This window comes from Macaca thibetana, chromosome 9 (assembly GCF_024542745.1).
Source record: "Macaca thibetana thibetana isolate TM-01 chromosome 9, ASM2454274v1, whole genome shotgun sequence".
In the NCBI taxonomy this organism is placed as follows: Eukaryota; Metazoa; Chordata; class Mammalia; order Primates; family Cercopithecidae; genus Macaca; species Macaca thibetana.
In genome coordinates, this window is record NC_065586.1 from 76,486,228 (window position 1) to 76,504,799 (window position 18,572).

At 35.4% G+C, this 18,572-nt stretch overlaps 1 protein-coding gene across 1 annotated transcript in view; it reads right to left on the minus strand.

Moving 5' to 3' along the window:
* Positions 1–17,516, minus strand: part of CISD1 (CDGSH iron sulfur domain 1) — a 1,082,448-nt gene extending 1,064,932 nt beyond the window's left edge. The window contains exon 1 of the mRNA XM_050803091.1: positions 17,507–17,516. The gene's annotated coding sequence lies outside the window, so the exon portion shown is untranslated. The remainder of the gene's footprint in view (positions 1–17,506) is intronic.
* Between the last annotated feature and the right edge of the window lie 1,056 nt (positions 17,517–18,572).

The window sequence follows — 18,572 nt, forward strand, 5'->3', positions numbered from 1 at the left end:
TACTAGGGAGGCTGAGGTAGGAGGACTGCTGGAGTCCAAGAGTTCTAGGATGCAGTGAAGTATGATTGCACTACTGCATTCCAGCCTGAGCAACAGAGACCCTGTCTCTAAAAAAAACAAACAAAAAAGTAATGTAGATAGCAAATCAACCTCTTAAAATAACAGAACAATAATAATGAGCAGAAATAATTAAAGACAAACATTAAATAGGTTACACTAGACAAGTTCTAAGTTTATTATTATTTTCCAATTAAAATTGGTAAAACTGTAGTAAGAATGATCGATAGATAAGAAATGAAAATTAGATTTATCAGAAGTGAACACATCGTTATAGATCCTAAATATATTTTTAAAATTAAGAGTAATTTTCTGCCAATAAACTTGAATAGATAAATAAGTATGGCAAATATCTTTGGAAAGAAAAACTTACCAAAATTTACAGATGGTAACATAAAAAATCTAAATAATTCAACATACATTAAAGAAGGTTAATGTTATAAAAGTTTTTTCTACAAAGCAAATTGTAGTTACATATTATTTCACTGATTAAATCTAATACGCATGTAAGTAAAATATAACACCAACATGATATAAGAAAAATTTTTAAAAATCATAATATAACAAGGTTATTTATGAAATCAAAAATCACACTTAATCTCTCAGTAACTGAAAATATATTTAACCTATGTTAGTATTTTTTACTATAAAAAGTAAATCCCTTTTTCACTATTAAAAGTAAAGCTTTTTTTTTTTTTTTTTTTACTGTAAAGAGTGAATCTATACAGAGTGAAACACATCACAATCTAATGAGATTTATTTCAAGAATAGACTGGTACTAATGTTAAAAATTCAATCAATAATCAATATAATATACAGCATTAACAGACAATAAAAGAAAGTTATATAATTATGTTGTCAATTGTAGAAAAGGCACTTGATAAAATTCAGTGTTCCTTATTTATTTATTCATTTATTTATTTACTTATTTATTTTGAAACAGAATTTCACTCTTGTTGTCCATGCTGGAGTGCAGCAGTCCTGACCTCAGGTGATCCACCCACCTTGGCTTCCCAAAGTGCTGGGATTATAGGTATGAACCACCACACCCAGTCATCCCCCATTTATTTTTAAGAACTCTTTGAAACCAGAAAGAGAAATAAACTTTCTATCTGATAAAATGAGTAACTGTAAATAATCTACAGTGAACAAGACACTTAGTAGTGAACAATTGAAGATGTTCTTCTGAAATAAGGTAAGGTGAGATAAAGGTACTTACTATCATTATTTTTAAAAAATATTTACTATAAGTGCTAGCTGGAGCAATAAGGAAAGAAAATGAAATGTGTAAGGAAGGCCCTGAATCTGTAGAACCCATTGGGAAGTATGGACATTTTAACAATGTTCATTCTTCCATTCCATTAACATGGAATATTTTTCCATTTGTTTCTCTAATTTTTTACCAATGTTTTATAGTTTTTAATGTACAGATTTTTCACATCCTTGCTTAAATTTGCTCAAGTATTTTTGATGATATTATTAATGGTGTTGTTTTTTAAAATCATTTTTCAGATAGTGTGTTGTTAGTGCATAGAAATTCTACCAGTTTTTGTTGTTAATTTTGTAACCTAAAACTTCACTAAATTTATCAGTTGTAACAGGTTTTTGTTTGTTTGTTTGTTTGTTTTCCAGTGGAGTTTTTAGAGTTTTACATATAAGATCAATGCAATTGTTATCCAAATTCCAAAGTCATTTTTTTCAGAAAAATGGAAAAAAAAAATAATTCCAACTTTTGTATGGAACCACGAAATACTACAAAGAGCCAAAATAATCTTGAATAAAAAGGATAAAGCTTAAGGCATCACATTCCTTGATTTCAAAATATATTATAAAGCTATTATAATCAAAATAACATGGCATTGGCATAAAATCGACCACCGGTATAGAATAGAAAACCCATACATAAACCCACGTATTTATGGTGAATTGATTTTTGACAAAGTTGACAGAAGAACATACAATGGGGGAAAGGACAGTCTCTTTAATCAATGGTGTTGGGAAAGCTGTATATCCACATGCAGAAAAATGAAATTGGTATCTTATCTCATACCCTAAACAAAAATCAACTCAAAATGGATGAAAGACATAAATTTAACACCTGATACTGTGAAACTACAAGAAAAAAAAAAAACATAGGGGAAAATCTCTGCAACATTGGTCAACAGTAGAATTTTGTTTTCTTAGCCCAGGAATACATCCCCTCTCCAGTTCTCTATCAAAGTCTAGTCCATAGGAAATCTGATTGTGTCATTATCCTGCAGAAGGTCATGCTACTCCACCAGCCTGTTGGCATTATTCTACATGCATCTATATGCCAAAGAGTGGTAGCAACAATATATTCTTTTTTCATGATACATTCATGCTACACTGGGGAGGGTAGGCCACTTCTGGTGGCAATTGTGCATAGGTTAGGTGTAAATGTTATGATAATGATTCTCTAAAACACACCAGCAGTTTCTGTGACATTTTTGTAATAGTTTGGAGATTAGTGGGACAGTTTTGGGTCAGCCATTCTATTTGGGACTGAGGTTCTTCTTTCTCCATCATTTCCTAAGACAAAGGGCATTGTTCTTACCTTCATAATTGAAGTTGGCCACTTTCAAGAGACTTGGAAATAAAACTCCTGGCTAGGTAGCTACATGTTCACATAACATTCTCTTTCCAGTGGAAGAAAGATACAATAGATTTAATGGACAATGAGCTGCCTGTAACAACTAGAAAGGTCGCAAGATAAAGTATTATTGCTTTCTAAGTTATAAATAGAAATTGGATTTCAACTTTTTAGCCAACTACAATTAATTGGTGGCAGTTACCCAGATATTACTGTTGGAAGAAAAAAACTGATCTGAATTGATAAAAATGCCTACAAGGACAGTAGTGTATCTGTGAGGTTGGAGGAAATGTAGGAAAACAGTTTTCATTTGTCATCAGTGTTATGAGGATGAGATGGGAGTAATAGAGGAAAAAATCCCAGCAAAATAGATTAAGATATATAATCATAGTATACATGTCGAATGCTTACTTATTGTCTGGTAATATGTAGAATACTTTAAATACATCATCTGTTTCACTCTGACCTTGTAAGTGAAGTATTATTTTCCCCATCTTATCCATGAGAAAGTTGAGATTCAGAGAGCTTAATTTACATGGCAAAAGTTATAACTAGTTCATTAGTCTATTCTCATACTGCTATGAAGAAATACCTGAGACTGAGTAATTTATAGAGGAAAGAGGTTTAATTGACTCACAGTCCAACATTGCCCGGGAGACCTCAGGAAACTTACAATCATGATGGAAGGCAAAGAAGCAGACACCTTTATCACAGGGTGGCAGGAAGGAGTGAGTGCAAGCAGAGGAAATGCCAAATGCTTATAAAACCATCAGCTCTCATGAGACTCACTCATTATCACAAAAACAACATGAGAGAAACCACTGCCATGATCTGATTACCTCCACCTGGTCCCGCCCTTAACACATGGGGATTATTACAGTTCAATGTGAGAATTGGGTGGGGTTACAGAACCAAACCACATTATTTCACCACTGGCCCTACCTAAATCTCTTGTCCTCACTTTTCAAAACACAATTATGCCCTTCCAACAATCCCCCAAAGTCTTAACTCATTCCGGGATTAACCCAAAAGTCCAAATCCAACATCTCATCTAAGACAAAGCAAGTCCCTTCCACCTATGAGCCTGTAAAATCAAAAGCAGGTTAGTTACTTCCTAGATACAATGGGGGTACAAGCTTTGGGTAAATTAATCCATTCCAAATGGGAAAAAAATAGCCAAAACAAAGGGACTACAGGTCCCATGCAAGTCTGAAATCCATAGGGCACTCATTAAACCTTAGAGTTCCAAAATGATCTCCTTTGACTCCATGTCTCACATCCATAGGAGTTGGGCTCTCATGACCTTGGGCAGCTCCACCACCATTGTTTTGCAGGATACAACCCCCCTCCAGGTTATTTTCATGGGTTGACATTGAGAGTCTACAGCTTCAGGCTCACAGTGCAAGTTGTCAGTGGATCTTACATTCTGGGGTCTGGAGAATGGTGACCCTTTTCTCACAGCTCTACTAGGCAGTGCTCCAGTAGAGACTCTGTTTGGGGGTTTCAACCTGGCATTTCCCTTCTGCACTGCCCTAGCAGAGGTTCTCCATAGGGGATCCACCTCTGTAGCAAACTTTTGCCTGGACATCCAGGCATTTCCATTCATCCTCTGAAATCTAGGCAGAGGGTCCCCAACCTCATTCCTTGATGTCTGAGTACCTGCAGGACCTACACCATGTGAAAGCTGCCAAGTCTTGGTGCTTGAACCCTCTGAAGCAATGGCCTGAGCTGTACCTTGATCCCTTTAAGCCACGACGAAAGCTGAAGGAGTTGGGACTCATAGAACTATGTGCCAAGGTTACAGTAAGATATTTTCCCACATCTTCCTGTCTTCTGAGCCTTCAAGTTTCTAGGAAATTGCAAACTTTCCCACATTTTCCTGTCTTCTTCTGAGCCCTCTAAATTCTTCCAACCTCTGCCCATAACCAGTTCCAAAGTGGCTTGCACATTTTTGGGTATCTTTATTAGCAGTGCCCCACTACCTTGGTATAAATTTAGTGTTTTAGTCCATTCTCACACACCAGGGGTATCCTGGACCCGGCTCACAAAACCATTTTCCCTCTTAGGCCTCTGGGTCTGTGATGGGAGGGGCTGCCATAAAGGTCTCTGACATACTCTAAAGACATTTTTTTCATTGTCTTGGTGATTAACATTTGGTTCCTTATTATTTATGCAAATTTCTACAGTGGGCTTGAATTTATTTCCAGAAAATGGAAGGTTTTTCTTTTCTATCACATAGTCATGAAGCAAATTTTCCATACTTTTATGCTCTGCTTCCTCTTGAATGCTTTGCTGGTTAGAAATTTCTTCCACCAGATACCCTAAATCACTTTCTCAAGGTCAAAGTTCCACAGATCTCTTAAAGTAGGGCAAAGTGCCTCCAGTCTCTTTGCTAAAGTATAGCAAGAATGACCTTTACTCCAGTTCCTAACAAGTTCTTCATCTCCATCTGAGACTACCTCAGCCTAGACTTCATTGTCCACATCACTATCACCATTTTGGTCAAAGTCTAACAAATTCCTCGGAAGTTACAAACTTTCCCACATCTTCCTGTCTTCTGAGCCTTCAAGTTTCTAGGAAATTCCAAACTTTCCCACATTTTCCTGTCTTCTGAGCCCTCTAAATTCTTCCAACCTCTGCCCATAACCAGTTCCAAAGTGGCTTGAACATTTTTGGGTATCTTTATAAGCAGTGCCCCACTGCCTTGGTATAAATTTACTGTGTTAGTCCATTCTCACACTGCTATGAATGAATACTCCAGACTGGGTAATTTATAAAGGAAAGAGATTTATTTGACTCAGAGTTCTGCATTGCTGGAGGGGCTTCAGGAAATGTACAATTATGGTAGAAGGCAAAGGAGATGCAGGCACTTTCTTCAAAGGGTGGCAGGACAGAGACAGAGTGAGTGCCAACAAAGGAAATGCCAGACACTTCTAAAACCATCAGATCTCACGAGACTCACTTATCATGAAAACAGCATGGGAGAAACTGCCTCTATAATCCAATTACCTCAACCTGGTCCCACCTTTGAAACATTCGGATTATTTCAATTCAAGATGAGATTTGGGTGGGGATGCAGAGCCAAACCATACAAACTAGTAAGAGTCTTATGCTGCAATGGACTGGATATTTGTATCTCCTTAAAATTCGTATGTTGAAATCCTGCCCACTAACGTGATGGTGTTTGGAGGTGGGACTGTTGGGAGGTGATTAGTTCGCTAATGTGGAGCCCTCATGAATGGAATTAGTGCCCTTATAAAAAGAGAAATGAGACCTAGCTTGCTCTCTCTGCTCTCTACCATTTGAGGAAACAATGAGATGATAACTATCTGCAAGGCAGGAACAGTGCCCTCACTAGACACTAGATCTACTAGAAGCTTGATGTAACATTTCCCAGCCTCCAGAACTGTTAGAATAAATATTTATTATTTAAGCCACCCAGTCTGTGGTATTTTGCTGTAGCAGTCCAAGCTGACTAATACAAGTTCAGTCTTTTTGTCTCCAAATCCACCGAAATCAACTACTACCCCTGACACCACCTCCAGAAATTTGATGCCCTGAGATAGTCTTGACAAGGAGTAATAAACTAAAGGGTGTGACATATTTGTATTAGGTACCCCAAATGTCAACTTATACTTAGTAGATTATTATCTATTATTTTCACCACAGACATGTTTATGCAAATTAACTTTCCATATCCTCAGTGGTCCCTTCTTGTTCTTTCTCTCACATAGCTTAAAAATCTACATGCAGTGTTAAGTGAATATAGACATATCTATTTTACCATCTGTGACAAGAAGGGGCTTCCTTTGTTTCCTCATATCCTTCTCAAAATGGACTTTCCCTTCCCACCATCACAACACACACACACACACACACACACACACGCACACACACACACTCACTAGCATCTTGAGGGCTAACTCAGATTAGAATTAAAAAAGAGTGGGCCAGGTGCAGCTGATCACACCTGTAATCCCAGCATTCTGAGAGGCTGAGCTGAACAGGTCACCTGAGCTCAGGAGTTCGAGACTGGCCTGGCCAACATGGCCAAACCCTGTCTCTACAAAAACACAAAACTTAGCCTGGCATGGTGCAGCATACCTGTAGTCCCAGCTTCTTTGGAGGCTGAGGCAGGAGAATTGCTTGAGCCGGGGAGGCGAAGGTTTCAGAAGCCGTGATCTCATTGCTGCACTCCAGCCTGGGTGACAGTGAGACCTTGTCTCAAAATTAAATTAAATTAAATTAAATTAAGGAAGTACCAAAAATTTTAACAAAAAAATGTATTTTTTTCATCATAGAGATAATTTATTCTATAGATAGAGCCAAGAATGATGCTGCTGTCTTTATCCTTTCCTCCCAGTTTTGGGGTCAGAATCACATGAAGACACATCTAAACCCATTAAAATCTCAGTTTCATTAACAGAAAACTCTCTGCAAGTCTTGGCCAGAAACCTAGAGGGGGAAAAAAAGGATTACTGGAATCACTTGCCTGGGAAAATCAGAAGGGCCAATATCAAAAGACCAAGACAACCAGGAGGTCAAGAAAGAGAAGAAAGAGGGACTATGGATGAAGGGACACTGCATATCTGAAGTGGAATGTGTAAAGCCTGATGGAGTCTTAGTCCACTCAGACTGCTGTAATAAAACAACATACCGTGGATAGCTTAGACAATAAGCATTTATTTCTCACAGTTCTGGAGGTGGGAAAATCCAAGATCAAAGTTCTGGCAGTTCTGCTGCTCATTGTGGGCCAGCTTCGTGGTCGCAGATTCCTGCCTTCTCTTTGTATCTTCACATAGCAGAAGGCACAGAGAAAACAAACTCTGGTGTCTATTCTTGTAAGAACACTAATCTCATTCATGAGGATCATCCTCATAAGCTAATAATTCTCAAAGTCCCCACTTCCAAATACCATCACACTGGGGAATAGGCTTCAACACAAAATGTAAGAGGTTACCATCATTCATTTCCTAGCAGAGTCCTTACAGTAATATCTGAAGGACATTTTTGGTGTCTCAATCTATACCTATCTCTTATGGGTTGAATTTATCCCCCCTAAAAAGGTATGTTGAAGTACCCACTGCAACAGAATGTGACTTTGTTTGCAAATTGAGTTGTTGAAGATGTAATTAATTATGATGAAATTAATACAATAGTCCTGGTGTTATTACAAGAAGACAAAAGATGGAGAAATATAGACACATACAAGGAAAATACCATGTAATAACAGAGGCAGAGATAGAAGTGCTGCAATTCAAGGAATCCTAAGACTCGCCAAGACCCCGGAAATTATTGAGGCAAGGAAGGATTTTCCCCTACAGGTTGCTTTAGGCATATGGCTCTGCTGACATTTTGATTTCAGACCTCTAGCTTCTACAACTAAAAGACAATAAATTTCTGTTGTTTTAAGCTATTTGTTTTATGTTATGGCAGCCCTGGGAACCAATGCACCACCAATATGGATAACTATCTAATATTAAGTTTTTGGAAAAGGACCAGATTGGGTGGACCTTAAATGCTGGTAAAATGACATAATAAATCTGCACGTGTAACCCTGAATCTAAAATAAAAGTTAAAATATTTTTAAAAAGTGTCTGCTGAGAGACAAAATTTAAGGCAGGAAGACTGAAAATGCCTTAGTTTAATGTTTTTAATATTGGAAGACGGAGGAAGAAATGGAATCTCTCTTGGACACCAACAGTGTCCCAGGATTATTATGTTAGATGCTTTTGCATACATTATCTCATTTAGTTTTTGGAATTATCCTACATTTTACACATTTTAACATTTTAAATGTCTAAAATGTAGAATAATTTGCTCCTAAATTATAGAAGAAACCCAAGAAGGAGTAGTATGCAACTTTAAAATTTACAAAGCTAATTAGAAAAAACAAAAATTGAATTTTTTTTGTTTATTACTGATGTTGTTTGGGTTGTATTGTCTTTGTGTTTAATGTTTTCCAAAACCTATTATTAAATTGATTCAGCTAGATAACATTTAAATACATGTCTTTAGATACAAAATGAATCAAGTTTATGACAACAAAACTAGGGAATTTTATAGGGATATTTAAGAAACCCAAACAAAGTAATTTTTATTATATGCAAAAAGAAGATAGAGTGATTTCTAGCTATAGGTTGAAAAAAACTTAAGAAGTTCTAATATGTTGTTTATTTGAATATTTGCAAATCCATGCTGAAAATGGATTTTTTTGCCATAAAATTCTTACTGGAGCCGTGTACAGGACTTTAAAAGAACCATAAAATTGTATAATAATAATAAATAAATTTAAAAAAAAAAAAAAAAAAATAAAAGAACCATAAAATAAAGAGCATGACTCATAACATGAAAAAACACTGAACCAAATGTTTATGATTTATGCTTTTTAAATAAACTCTGAGTTTCTACACTAATTCAAAATGGGCATTTTGATAGCTATTTTCTCAAGCAGCGTGGTATTTTGCCAGCAAAGATTGGTTTGCCCCATCATCCAGTCTGGTTATTCGTGACTTAACTCTTTACCACATTTAAATCTGAATATGTAATAATGTGTTTCAAACTTGAGATCTCTCAGAAAAATACTCATTATTTATTGTTAATATGGTAAAAAGTAGTACTTGGATCTAAGAAAATGTTAAATGTATTTCAAAAAACACTAAAAATGAAAGCTTTAATAAATGAATTTTATAAATATTGATATTAATGTGGATATATAGATTCAAATTATCTGGTTTTCTTTAAGAATTTTCTTTATGAATTACCCAGTCTCAGTTATTTCTTCATAGCAGCACGAAAATAGACTAATAAAGTTGCTGAAATAAGAACTTGTAGAGTTCATTTTAAACTTTGGGATATTAAATAAATCTGTCTGAAACATCTAATGCAATATATCTATTTTCTAGTTAGATGATGCCACTGAGAAATACAATCAGAACACATTGACTTGATATTAAAATTTAAAGTGATCTCTCTTTGGTTGCCAACAACCATAACTACTTTCTTAGATAATATTTGTACAAGACTTAAAATTTCACATGGCTTTACCTAAATTAGCACAATTAATATTCACAGAAAAATGGCAATAAATGCAGAACAGATGCTAATATTTCCCTTTTACAAATGAGGAAAAAACTGCTGTTCACAATGTTTATGTTGTCTCATAGTGAGGTTACAGTTTTTCCAAGTTTTCTGATTTCTGACTACATGGATTCCTTTCTTTTGCAAAATATTCCAAATATAAAAATACAGAAAGCTTTGTGAGTTAAAGAAATGATAGAAATATTAAGAAGATATATCCTTGTAATTTTAAAAAGTGACTCTGAAAAGCATTGGATCCACTGGTTAGTGCTATTAAAATAAATCTGCTTGAAAGAGTCAGTGGCAAACGCAATTCTCAATTTGCTTTTATATACATTTGGTAACACAACTTTAAAAGATAAATCATTTTCTCTCCTCAAATGAAAACTGCAGGGTCTGGAGAGTGTTGTGTGTTGTAAGCAAGATAACTGACTAGGCACACCTAGACTCATCCTTTTCACGAAAAAGGACCAAGGCAATGAATGATAAATTTGACTGGAGTATTTGAGCAAGAGCATTTGAGTGCACCAAGAAAGTGGCGAGATCCCTGTGGAGAGTGAAAGCTCACAATGACAGCATAGAGAAGGGAGTGAGGCATCCTTCCTCAGATGCCTTGTTTTTCCTGCCTGGATCAGCCTGGAGCCAGAAGGGATTTATCCTTGAGAGGAAAATGTAATCAGAAGACCCTCCAATAGCCTTCATCAACACTGCAGGTACTTGCAGCCCCTACTACAGGAAAATCCCATCATTTTTACAAGTTCTGAGCACAGTTTGGGGAGTTACCTGGAATTGATATGACTCCTTTCCTCTTGATCAGGAGCACAGGTGTGTACTCCTCACCTCTTCATGACCCAGGCTGCTGTATCACAGCGCCATATTAAAATTAGAGCCAGTGCTGGAGTTCCCCCATTCTAGGGGCCATTAACCACCGTGCCTTTTCAGTCTTGAAACTCTGCTGTCATTCCCCAAGTCTGAATGAGTAGCTGCAATACCACAATTCTGATTGCCCAGAGTCTGGGCCCAGGAAACCCTGTGACTCCAGTCCTGCACAGTAGGGATACCAACTCCAAGTCAGGAGAACCACTATGTACCCACACTCCCAGCTGGAAAAAATGGCCCAGGGACCCACACTTGAGTCAGCTGCACAGCCACATGCCCACACCTCTAGACAGAGACATATCTCAGTCAAACTGCCCCAAGTGTGCATACTCCTAAGTCAGCCAAGCAGCCATGACCACATGACCCTTGTCAGAGAACCAGTCAGGTGGATCTTCCCCTGGAAAACCTGCCTGCAAACCAGCCAAGCAGCCCATATACCAATTCCCCTTGCTGCAAATCCAGACCAGCAGACCTGTCACTGTCAGAGAGACCCCCAAGCCAGACAGGCAGTCATGGGCTTGCACACCTGGCCAAAGGAACAGTGCAGGATCCACTCCTGCGGTCCTCCTCCTGAGCTGATTAAGCAGCCATAGCATGTATGGATATGGCATGTATTTCACCCCGGTGAAAGAAACAGTATGACATTCCTGACCCCAGTAGCCAGTCCCCAATCTAGCCTACTGACTGCTTTGTATATGTGTGATGCTGACATGAGAAACAACCCAGTGAGACAACCCCCAGCAAAACTGCACTTCTGCTACTACAAACTTCTGCAGTCTAGGCTACTGAGAAACTCACAAATATTGCTAAAATAGATTATGGATGAATTTACTACACAGAGACTATACTACTGCATCCACCCAGAGCCAAAGCCAGTGAACCCACCCAATTGACACCATAAGACCCATTTATATAAATAAATCTTCTATGAAAACTACTTCATAAGATTGGAAGAGGCCACTGTGTTACTAGATGCCCAAATATCAACATAGAGGCAAAAGAAGCATAACATTTCAAGGAAACATGACAAATCCAAAGAAACACTGTAATTCTACAGTAACAGTCTTCCCCAAAAAGGAAATATACAAAATGCTTAAAAGAAATTCAAAATAATAATCTTAAGGAAACTCAGTAAGATAGAAGATAATAGAGATAGACAATTCAACAAAACTATAAAGAAAAAGTCATGATCTTAGTGAAAACTTCGACAAAGAGATATTTAAAAAAAGAACCAAACAGAAATCCTAGACCTGAAGAATTCAGTAAATGAAATAAAAAATTCAATTGAGAGCTTTATAAACAGACTAGACTAAGCAAAGGAAAGAATATGTACACTTGAAGACAGGTCTTTTGAAATAACATTAAATTGACAGGAAGAGACACACTTCAATACAATAATAGCTGGGAACTTTAACACGCCACTCTCAGCATTGGACAGATCATCTAGGCAGAAAATGTACAAAACCACTCCCAAAACATTAAATTCAAACTACACTATGGGCCAAATGAACCTAATAGATATTGCAGAACATTTCACCAGCAGCTCAAAATTGGAAGATACACATACTTTTCATCAGCATATGGTCCAGGACTGCCTATATGTTAGTCCACAAAACAAGTCTAAATTTGTTTTAACTGAAATCAATCAAGCATATTTTCTTACCCCATGGAATAAAACTGGAAATGAATAATAGGAGAAACTTTTGAACTGTACAAATACATATAAATTAAACAACATGCTTCTGAACAACCAATGAAGAAATTAAAAAGGAAAGAAGGAAAAAAAAAATGTTGAAACAAACGAAAACACAAACAACAAACCAAAACTTGTTGTATACAAGAAAAGTAGCATTAAGAGGCAAGTTTATAGCAATAAATGCCTACATAAAAAATGTAAATAATTTCAAATAAACAACCGAAGGACACGACCGAAAGAACTATCAACCAAACCCCAAATTAGGAGAAAAGGAGAAACTATAAAAAATTAGAACAGAAGTAAATAAAATAGAGACTAAAAAAATACAAAAGATAAAAAATAAAAATCATATTTTGGAAAGATAAACTTGAGCAAACTAACAATGAGTAAAGAGATTGAATCAGTAATAAAAATTGTCCCAAAAAACAAACAAAAGCCCAAGACTGGATAGCTTTATTGCTACATTCTGCCAAACATTTAAATAAAAATTAATGCAAAATTTTATCAAACTACTTGAAAAACTTGAAGGGAAGATGGTGCTTTCCAACTCATTCAATGAGGTCGGCATAGCCCAGATACTAAAACAAGGTAAGGAAACAAACAAAAAAGAAAATTACAGATCAAAAACCCTGATGAACATAGACACAAAATCATCAACAAAATACTATCATATCTAATCCAACGGTACATCAAAAAAAGAGTATACACCATGATAAAGTGAGATTTATTCCAGGAATATAAGGATGGTTGAACATACACAAATAATAAATGTGATACCTCACATCAACAGAATGAAAGATAAGTTTATGTAATTATAGGAATAGATGCATGAAAATAATTTGATAAAATTCAACAATGCCTCACGATTTAAAAAAAACAAAACAAAACAAACAAAAAAAACAAACTCTCAACAAGTTAGGAATAGAAGAAAAGTACCTCAATGCAATATAAGCCATATATGAAACACCCAAAGCTAGCATTATACTGAAAAATGAAAAGCTGAAAAAAACTGGAATAATACACGGATACTCACACTACTCTTATTCAACATACTACTGAAAGTTTTAGCCAGAACAATTAGAAAAAAGAAAGAAGTAAATGGCATTCAAGTTGAAAGGAAGGAAGGCAAGTTGTCTCAGTCTGCAGATTATATGATCTTATATATAGAAAACTCTTGAAGACTCCATTTAAAAACTCTTAAACTGATAAATTCAGTAAAGTTGCAGAATAAAAATAATCAACATACAAAAATCAGTAACATTGCTTATATGCCAATAATAAACGAGCTGAAAAGAAATCACGAAAGCAATCCCATTTACAATACTATTAAAAATCTAAGAATGAATTTATCTAAGGAGATGAAATATCTCTACAAGGAAATCTATTAAACACTGAGGAAGGAAATTGAACAGGACAAAAAAAAAAAAAGGAAACATGTCCTATGTTAATGGACTGGAAGAATTGATACAACCATATTACCCAAAAAGATTTATAGATCCAATGCATTCTCAGTCAAAATATCAATGACACATTCTCAATAGAAATTGACAAAACATTACAAAATTTGTATGGAACCAAAAATGACTCTGAATAGCCAAAGCAATCCCAAACAAAATTAACAAGGCTAGAGGCATCACACTACCAGATTTCAAAATATACTACAAAGCTGTAGTGACTAAAATAGCATGGTGCTTACCTTAAAATTGATACACAGACTAATGGAACAGAATAGAGAAACCATAAATAAACCCATGTATTTACAGCCAACTAATTTTTCACAGAGGAGACAAGAACCTGCATTGAGGAAATGGCAGTCTCTTCAATAAATAGTGTTGGGGAAACTGAATATTTCTATGCAGAAAAGTGAAACTAGATCCCTGTTTCTCACCATACACAAAAACCAAATCAAAGTAACTTAAAGATTTAAACTTAGGACCCAAAACTCTAGTTCTACTAGAAGAAAACTGGAAAAACATTTTAGAAAATTGATCTGGGAAATGATTTTATCATAGATAAGACCTCAAAAGCAGCGGCAATAAAACAAAAACAAACAATTGTGATTATAAACTGATAATGTTCTGCACATAAAAAAATCTACCACCACAGTGTAAAGACAACCTATAGAATGGAAGGAGATATTGTCACACTAATATTCTGACCAGGGATTAATATCCAGAATATACAAGGAACTCAAACAATTCAACAGAAAAACAGATAAATTTTATTTAAAAAATTGGCCAATGTTGATAAAAATAGACTTTTTTTTTTTAAAGAAGACACACAAATTGTCAAACAAAAATTGTTTTTTAAATACTCAGCATCACCAGTCATTAGGGAAATGCAGTGAGATATCATTTCATCCCAGCAAGAATGGCTCTTATCTAAAAGATAAAATATAACAAGTGATGGAGAGAATGTGATAAAAAGGGATCTCTTTTACCATGTCGCTGGGGATGTAAATTAGTACTGTTATTATGGAAAAACAGTAGGGGGGCTGTCCTGAAGAAAGTACCAACAGAACTACCATATGATCCAGTAATCCTACTACTGGGTATGTATCTAAAGAAAAGGAAATCAGTATATTGAAGAGATATCAGTACTCCTTGTTAATAGCAAAAGTATTTACAATAGTCAATATATCGAATCAACCTAAGTGTCCATTAATAGATAATGCACAAAGAAAATTTTGCATATATTCAATATAAAATATTATTCATCCATTGAAAAGAATGGCAACCTGTCATTTGCAGCAACATGGGTAAGCTTAGAGGATATTATATAAAGTGAAATAAGTCGGGCATAGAAAGATAAGTTAATCTCATAAAAGTAGAGAATGGAATAGTAGCTAGTAAAAGCTAGAAAATGGAGGCAGATCTTAAATGACACAAAATTATAGTAACATAGGAAGAATAAATTCTAGTGTTCTATAGCACTGTTTTATGGCTAAAGTTAAATAATTTATGTATATTTTTAAATAGCTAGAAGATTTTAAATGTCCCCAACACAAATAAATGATAAAGATTTGAAGTAATGGATATGATTTGATCATTACCCTATTTTGATCATTACATATTGCATACATGAACCAAAATATCACACTATCCTGATAAGTATGTACAACTGTTACCTGTCAGCTAAAAATTAAAAAAAAAAAAAAAAAAGAACAACGAAAACTGCAAATTCTATAGGTTGCTAATAAAGAGGAAGAAAATTATAAAGTTTATTGCAAAATATTTGGAAAAGGGTTTTGATCTCTGTCTCTATTGTTGCTACTATTAATTCCACATTCTTCTTGTTTTAGAATAGTGTGTGCATAGTTTCATCATGACAGATGCATATTCATTCTAGGAGTGCTTACCTCAGCATAGGAACCCCTGCCCAACTTATAAACTTTGGGTAACAAGATAAACTATCTACAAATAAACTTTGATTTTTGGCTAGTTTTCCCACCAAGTCTGCGTCTTACAGGTTAAGATTCATTTATTCATTGCAAGAAATAACTTTCAATTTTCTTGAATCATAATTGTGTTTCACTCCGTCTTCAGGTACTTCTTCCTTGTTCATTATTGCATTCGAAAAGGAGTTGTATTTCTAAGTTACAACTGACCCGCAGAAGGACTCCTCTCTACTTCTGCTCTTCCTGCTCTTTGGGAAGATAAAAAGATGACAACTTTGTATCAGACTTGCACAGTATGGCTCAAAATTGTAAGCAAGTGATTACAATTGTAAGCAAGTGATTACAAGTGCTCGCTGACTAGTATTCAAATGGACAGGCGGCCACAAGGATAGCCCAAACTAGACAGGGAGTAAAAGGTAGCACTACACCCATTAAACCAGACACGGAAAATATTTTCTTTGCAATTTCCATTTAAGATAAATTGTCTGGGGCCGGATGTGGTGGCTCACGCCTGTAATTCCAGCACTTTGGGAGGCCGAGGCAGGTGGATCGTGGATCACAAGGTCTGAAGATCAAGACCATCCTGGCTAACACGGTGAAACCCCGTCTCTACCAAAAATACAAAAAATAGCGGGGCGTGGTGGCGGGCGCCTGTATTCCCAGCTACTCGGGAGGCCGAGGCAGGAGAATGGCGTGAACCTGGGAGAGGGAGCTTGCAGTGAGCCGAGATGGCGCCACTGCACTCCAGCCTGGGCGACAGAGTGAGACTCTGTCTCACAAAAAAAAAAAAGATTAATTTTCTGTATGCCTGCAGATAGCCAGGGTTTAGGAGGAGAGTATGCATTTGCTAAGGCTGGAAATAACTGCCGAGGTTGATTGTGTAACTTGGTGTTTATGATATTCATTATATGCAGCATATTTTGTCACTTGTATTGTTGAAGATTGAATATTTATGAAGATTTATGAAACTATCAGGAGGGAACTAAACACACGACACACAGAATTTCACTTGGAAGATCACCATCAAACAAGTTTATAGCTTTTTCCAAAATATTTGTTTTGGATCTTATTCAACACTTACTTTATTCTTTCATGCTTTTTCTCTGAGAGTATTCTTACCCAGGGGGCAAAACTCAGTCCTTCTAGCTTTCTTCTTTTAAAAATTTTATTTTTATACAGGTTATCTAAAGTAAATTCTTCAAGAAATCTGCATTTTAGGGATTATGGGTACTTTATTCCTACTTAGAATTGATTTAATTTAAGAATGACAGATTTCTCCCCTGAAAAGCATTTTGATGACATATGCAGCCACCCAATATAAATAATGTTTATCAGTAAGTGGGACATTTAAAATTTTTTTCTGCTTTTTTTACTCTAAATATTGTTTCAATAGCATACAATAATTGCAAACTTAGAAATACATATTATTTTACTTCAAATCAAAAAGGAATAATAACTTACTTATTTAATTAATTTTGATGTTTGACATACTCCATGCAGAATCTATCATGATAAATACATGATTTTTAGCAGGCTGACTACATAATCTTTGTGACTAGAGAAAGAATCAACTTTGATCCTCTGCCTCAATTAGGACTCTATTGAAATGGTACTGAACGGTTGAGAAAGAAACATAAAAGTAATATTCTTTACTCCCAAAGACAGATGCTTGAGCCAGGCTGCATTTCTAAGTGTGTAGCTCCAACCATAAAATCATTTTCTCCATCCATGTAAACTGTAATGGATTTACCTTTATCACCATTGTTAAGGAAATTATTTTGTTTCTCCCCCCTCTAGTTCTTTTAAGCTCCTTTTCGGGTAACTCTTTCAAGCTTTTCAAACTACTCTGTTTGACAGTCAGTGAGGTTATAAACATAAAACCAGTTTTGGTATTCATTCACATTTTCTAGATTAGTATTTGTAAATGTAGTATAGAATTTCACTTCAGCAGATGAATCATCTGAGGTGCCTATTAAAAATGAAGGTTTCCAGACCCACTAACTAAGCCTCTAGCCTTTAGAACAGGGGATCTGCATTTTTAAACACATACTGCAGATAATCCTAGTATATATAAAGTTTAAAAAGCTCTTAGAGGCATGTAGAAAGTAAATGAAAAGACGAGAATCTGTTTAATATTTCCATAAAATATAATGTACATAAGTAATCTCATATCATCAACAATATTCAATCTTTGTTTTTCTTCTGTTCAGTTCTATAATACATTTCAAAAGAAAGTCCTTGGGCATTCAAAATAAATGCAAAGCCAACTCAGTTTTACTCTATTGCTTAACTTCGTGCCTTCTTTACAGGCTGTTTCAGTGAATTAAATATAAAAACACTTGGAAAAACTTTTGAGATTTTAATTATATCTTAGATGTATCAAGAATCTTTGAAAATAATATATATGAAGATTTTTTTAAAAAAATAATTGACTGAACAGATTTATTGTTGAAAAACTTAACTGCCAACTTGTTCTATTTTTCTGAGAGTCAGTAATTAAAAGCTCAAGTATTATCTTTCTTTTTTAAAACAGAAAATAACTTTGGAAGTTCTACTAATTAAATTTCACCTTAAACTTGTCAAAAATATTAAAGACATAGGTCAAATGTGTAGTAACTATAATTATCATGCCTGCCCTCCCCATTTTCAGTTAGGCAGGATTTTTTGTTGTTTTTTTTCTCTGCATTCTGAAGCAGACTGTAATTATTCTTGTCAATTTCAAACCCATTACTCTCTGGGAAACACTGCAATTTGATCCTCGACCAAATTGTCTTTTTACTTCTAAGTCAAGATCCTGAAATAGAATTTTTTTCTGACTCAGTCCAAACAGTGTGTTGTTAAAGTCTTCTACC